The sequence below is a fragment of the Nansenia antarctica genome, assembly GCF_963989245.1.
Source record: "Nansenia antarctica genome assembly, chromosome: 1".
NCBI classification, from domain to species: domain Eukaryota; kingdom Metazoa; phylum Chordata; class Actinopteri; order Argentiniformes; family Microstomatidae; genus Nansenia; species Nansenia antarctica.
In genome coordinates, this window is record NC_137674.1 from 73,700,168 (window position 1) to 73,706,678 (window position 6,511).

Here is a 6,511-nt window from a genome sequence, read left to right on the forward strand (position 1 = left end):
CACAGTATAGGGGAAAAGCAGGTGTCTCAGGAGACGCAGTGCTGGGGGGTAGTAGATGTCTCAGGAGGAGCAGTTAAGGTGTAACCTGAAGAGATGGGTCTTCAATCTCCAACGGAGATTATCACTTAGACATGTTCAAAATGGTCAAAAGTGCCAACATATCCCAGTGCATTCCCCTTGTGCAATCACTGTTACAGCTAGACTGTAATTCCATAGCACTTACATAGTAGTTACCACAGCTACCCACAGTAGTTACACACATTTAAGGGTAGCTTAATGTAAAATGTAAAAACTCAGTATTCTATCATATTACATTATATTTTGTCAACTCGTTTGACGTACGTAAATAAGTACGACTGGGATTTAATTGTAATGATTTCTGTAATGATGAAATGAAATGTTGAATTTGTGAGTCGTAGAACATTTGTGTGTGTGTGTGTAGTGGGGCAGGGTGCGGTGCCAGTCCCCAGGGGAGAATGCAGTATTAACAGGGTCACAAGAAGGGGCTTTCTGTTCCAACCTGGCACTCTGATTCAGCCCCCGCACAGTGCTCGCTGGAGTGTGTGTGTGCATGTGTGTGTGTGTGTGTGTGTGTGTGTGTGTGTGTGTGAAGGTGGGGGAGAAGGATGTGGCGGGCTGACACTGGGCTGACACCCAGGTGACAGACAGCCACAGGGTTGTGACAGGTGACAGTCACATGAACAGACATGAGGGAAGAGCACAGCACCTGGGGCGAGAACAGGCAGCAGGCGACAAGCTTAGACTAGGGCGGACGCTACTGTACATGTAGTATGTAGGGTCCTTGACTCACTGGTGATGAACATTTCTCTAAGTGTCTGAGTGTCAGAATCATGTCATGTTGCTAAGCGTCTTTCCAAAGGCAATTGTGTGCAAAACATTGTCCTCAATCATTTCTTCCTTAATACTTAATAATGTTTGTAGAACTTAGAAAACATAAACATTCTCTTGCAGACAAGTGATGGCCATGACTAGTTCTGAAAAGCCCTGTGTGGTACTGATGTTGATGTCTGTACAACGTAATAACTATCTGGGTAACTATGAGAGCACAACAATACTCAGTGTAACAGTCATGAAGATATCTCCTCTATCACAGAGTGATGAAACTAACACAGAGACAGAGGATTTACCTTGTAGTGTGAGGAGAGTGCATGAGAGGAGACTGTCCGTGCACTCCACGACCCTCGAGTCTGTCTGGAATGTCATCCGGGATTCAAACAACAAAGCGGTCTTCCCGTCCCTTTTTTGGAGTAAATATCTAAGGGATGGGGCTGAAATTTTTTTAACCACTCTCAAATTCCTAGATGGAGCTATGGATGCAGGGTCTGACCATCCATTACATCAAAACCATCACCTTCTTAAAATAATGGCTTATGTCACTTTTGAGGAAAATTATGTTTTTGCCTAAATATCGTATATTGTAGATTTGGTTCAGTTTATTCTGAAATAATATTATATTATTTAATATTCATTCATATTCATTGTATTAATAATATACAATTATAAAACACAATATTTTATTTATATATAAATACAATTATATTTGCAAAACTGCAAAAAGAAAATATGACTTAAGACATTATTTTAAGAAGGTGACGAAATGATAGTATTAACCATGTTTTGAAGCTATGCAATGTTTGTTTACAATAACGTTGTTTACAAACGATGGAGTAAAACTATTTTTTAGATTCCAATGGGGAACTAAGAACTAAGCTCATTCAGGCTGTAAGGCTAGGCTCACCAAGGTTTGTCAATGGCTATATCATTCATTTAAAAGTAAAAAAATAAATAGATGCACCAATCCCAGATTTAATACCCTTAAAATACATTGATTATTCATCATATTTACAATATGTTATGAACCTCTTCAACTGTCACCTCTATATATACCTCTACCTCTAAAATCACTGTTTAGTGGAATCGTTCAACCCTGTCATGGATGTTTGAGGAACAACTCAGAGGTGAAACCACCACATTTCCAACAGCTTAGCCAAACCCCAGACATGTTACCCTGATTACACAACCTCTTACTGAGGAAAAACCACCCAGGCCACCAGGCCACAGGTGCTGGGATGGATATTAAAAGACGGTCTAAAACAGTTAAGAGTACGTGCAGCTGAAGGAGCGTGTGGTCGGTCCAACCTCCGCTCCAAGGCTGTCTGTGGACCGCACGACCGTACAGAGAACACACTTCCCTCTCTGGGTACAATCTGGACCAGAACATGACCTGCCCAGATGCTAGACATTTTATATTTATCATTGTCTGAATATGTTAATAATAATTAAGCTTTAATTAAGATTTTCTTTTAATTACAAAAGGAGCTCAAATCTCATTTGTACTGAACGACTCGTTTTGGTGCGTGTGAATGAACATTCTGAGAGACAGTGTTCTCTGATTCCTGACATAAAACAATTCTATACATTTAAGATTTGTTTTATGATAAGAATGAGTTTGTATTCTCAAATCAAACCTATTTTGGAAAAAAATAATCTAAACAAAAAATGGAGGGGCTTTAAACAAAAACAATGACACAAGCATGACAATCAATGTTGTATCCAAAATGAAACACCAAGTCAGGAGTAACCATGCTGCCTCAGCCAGGCCAGCGTGAGGGTGATTTGCATGTCTAAAAGCAGCAGCCAGGTGGATTTCTGACAGCTCATTTGCATGTAGGCTAGCAAGCCCCCACGCAGGCCAATGTGAAACACGGCTCTACAGACCACTGAAGCTCATCCTACGGTCAGCTAACCATGAGAGTGAGCAGGGGCATCATGTTTTGAGGCTAAACAAAACCTGAGCAATGGAAAATGCTTGATTATGTAATCAATGGGGAACCAAGGTTCATGTTATGGGGCTTTTTATTTTAATTTTTTATGTGAAACCAACAAACTGTGAGGTAACTGGTGAAAGAGAAAATCAAGAGAATGAGACAAAGATGGTATTTTTTTTACCCAGGTATTAGGCCAATGACACCTAGACTAATGGCTGCCAACCACCTCACTTCTGCCAAGAACAGTGAGACTGTCCAGTGAGTCCACCATGAAGGATCATGACACCATACTGCCCTCTAGTGCCTCTAATGTGAAATGCCTAATTATTCCAAATATTGAAATATAGTTCTAACAATTACATATTATGTTTATGAGACAAATCTTTTGGCAAACAATGTCTTTTAGGATTTAACTACCCTATTGAATACCCATGGTAAACTACCTATGATGAAATATCGAGGGATTTTCTTGGTGTGCAACTGTTTTTTACTTCCATGTTTCAAGTTTCATAGTGAATTGTTCTGTTTTTTATGTCTGGAAGAGTACTGTACTGTGACTGCCTACACAGACTATGGATAAAGATCAAATCAAGGGACTTTCCAAACTTAACTTGAATTTCAATGATAATCATAACAGATTAATTGTTTAAAAACAGGATTGTGTAACAGAATGGTCTGAATCTTTAGTAGGTAGGTCAAGACATCACATCTTTGGCTACATTATCTTTGCTCCTCAGGCAAACTACACAATCCATTCCATTCCCTCATTTTCCAAAGTGATTCCTTCAGAACAAACAGATGGTATCTGTTAGCCAAAATTGTTTATTTGCTATTTCTCTGCTACATTACAGACAGACTTAAGAGCCGTAGAGTGCATGGACAGTCTCCCCTCAGTAGTAAACACTTGTGACTAATGCAACAGCAACAGACTCATTTGTGGAAGTATTCATCACATGGAACAGTATGGTAATAACTGAATAATAAAGACTAATGAAAAAGATGCGGTTTACTCCATGGCATTACTGTGTTTGTAACCACCAGCCACAGGCTTTATTTTAATTAGGCAAAAAGAGACTCTGGTCTATCAAAACAGTACCAAAACTACCATAACTCTTCCAAAACTATCAGAACTGTACCAAAACCATCAAAACACTGTACCAAAACTATCAAAACTGTACCAAAACTATAAAAACTGTACCAAAACTATAAAAACGGTATCACAACTCTTCCAAAACCATCATAACTGTACCAAAACTATCAAAACTGTACCACAACTCAGTGTTTCAGTCTTGGCCTACAAGGGAACAGAGTAAAGCTCAGTTACTGTGGCGTGCAGCAGGGCATTCCCTACTGTACTGTACACTCCCCTGTCAATCACACTGTTATTCCTACAATTACACTTATCACACAGGAAACACAAACAGGACAAATTAGGGCGATAAGGCGAGAGTGAGTAGGGGCTATGGGAGTGTGTGGAGGGGGTAGGGGGGCGTAGTGGGAGTTGGGTGGCTATGCGGGGGTGACCAGGGTGAACGGGGGCAGGGGAGGTGGACTCCAGCCAGATCTCTCAGAGGGCTCCTTTGGGCCTTAGTGATGTGAAGTCTGATATTCCCGGTGATGGTGAACCACATCGTCATGGTAACAGAGTTGGCAAGGGTACCATCATTATAACCTCTATAGCGAGGTCATCCTCTTTAGTAAAGATAGAGGAGGAGGAGGAGAGAGAGAGAGAGAGAGAGGGGGAGAAAAAGATGACTTCCGTACCAATCAATTCTAGATTTGTTTCTGTGAGCTTGAGAGAAACTCTGGCCTTTCCTCTTGTTTTGGTGGTTATATTAATAATACACACCACAAAACCAGAGGAAAGAAAACATCCGTGAGATTGAGGCACATGGTAAACTGATTGAGTGTGCGCCGCTGGTTTGCGTGCCCGCCTACAGAGTTCGTGTTTGGAAACCTCCGTCCCAGACGTCCCTCCGTGGACACGACAGGGGAAACACAGCGCCACATTCTCCAGAGTTTCCACAGTTAGACCAACGTTGCTCTCTCTCACTCATCAGCAACACTCAATTACTCACTGGGCCTAATTGAAGACTTGGCAGAGAGAGAGAGGGGGGGGGGGCAGACAGAAGGAGAGAGGGAGAGAGAGAAAGGGGGGGGGGAGAGAGGCAGATACCGAGGGAGAGAGAGAGAAATGGATATAAAGGAATGCCTGCCTCTTCTCTGGGCATCATTTGTCTTGGTCATCGGTCCCATTAGCCAACAGCAGTGACCTATGATGTCACGATCTAATGGGGTTTAAGAGGGTTAGCGTGTATATGGACTCCACAAGCCTCATAAAAACATCATTGCTTGTTTGCATTTTTTCATGCCAATGTCAAAGCAGGGCATTGCGGTCACTCCAGCCATGCTGTGTGTGTCAGTCAGCAAAAGCAGGAAAAAAACCTGTGACCAGCAATAGAATAATATCTACTCAGAACTGCAGTGTGAGGTTTAACCATGAGTGGGCATTAAATGTGGTGATTTGCAACAGAGCCTCAGGTTTTTGGATTAGGATGATAGAAACGATCCGAAAACACACATCATGGTAGAGTTTTAGAGAACCCACTGTCTCAGGAGAAGCTCGATAGAGTCACATCGGGGGGGGACAGGCTGAGGGCTGAGGGGGACCACCCATTTATTTTATTTTTTTGTCCTTTTGGTCTTCGCTAGGGCATATGCCTTATTCCTCTTTCTGCTGCTGGTGGTGAGAGTGAAGTAGTGAAAGTTCTTGTCCTAGTTGTATTTTTAGGTTCGGAGTGTGAGAGTTCCCTCCAGTTTTCAGGTTGTGAGAGCTTGGTCGACAGGTTTTGCGGTTGCGGTCAAGCTCAACCGGGGTGGGTGGGTGGGGGGGGGGGGTTGGGGTGTGTGTGTGTGTGTGTGGGGGGGGGGGGGGGTTGTGTGTGACTCTCATGTGTCAAGGGGTTTTCTATTATGTTGAGGTTACAAGATTGAGGAATTTTGAACTTGAAAAGCAAGTCAACATGCATTTCCACCAGTGGAAGCCTGATATGATGGTGGTCTGATAATGCTCTGACGGTGCCTATCGTAGTTGTGCTTCATCTTAAATCGAAATAATTCATCATTATGATTGTTATGATGATCATTAGGTTGTTTTGGTGCCCTACACACAGCGTCTGATGTGCATGTACATGGTGTCGGCCCTGGCTGAGTCTGAGGTAATGCACACACACACACACACACACACACACACACACACACACATACACACACACAGCCTGTGTGTTACACACTGTACAGTACATCCTGTCGTTTCGCCTGGTCAGTTGAGGACAGTAGTATAATTAGCACGCACACGCACAGACACACACAAGCACAAGCACACGCACAGGCACGCACGCACGCACACACACACACACACACACACACACACACACACACACACACACACACGCACACGTGTGACAGAGTGAATGAGAAGAAGAGTGAGAGACAAGCGGAGTGGCTGGTTCCAAACAGGAACAAACACAGCAGCCCTCTGTAAGCCAGGCCTCAGAGGTCACGCTCGCTAACGTAAACACACGTGACACCACCACATTTTACCTCAAACACATCCACACCCACGCACACGCACACACGTAGGATATTGCTCATCTGCACTATCTAACAACTTCCTGTGAGAGAGAGAGAAAGAGAGAGACCCTCCTGAAGATATGGGGGTT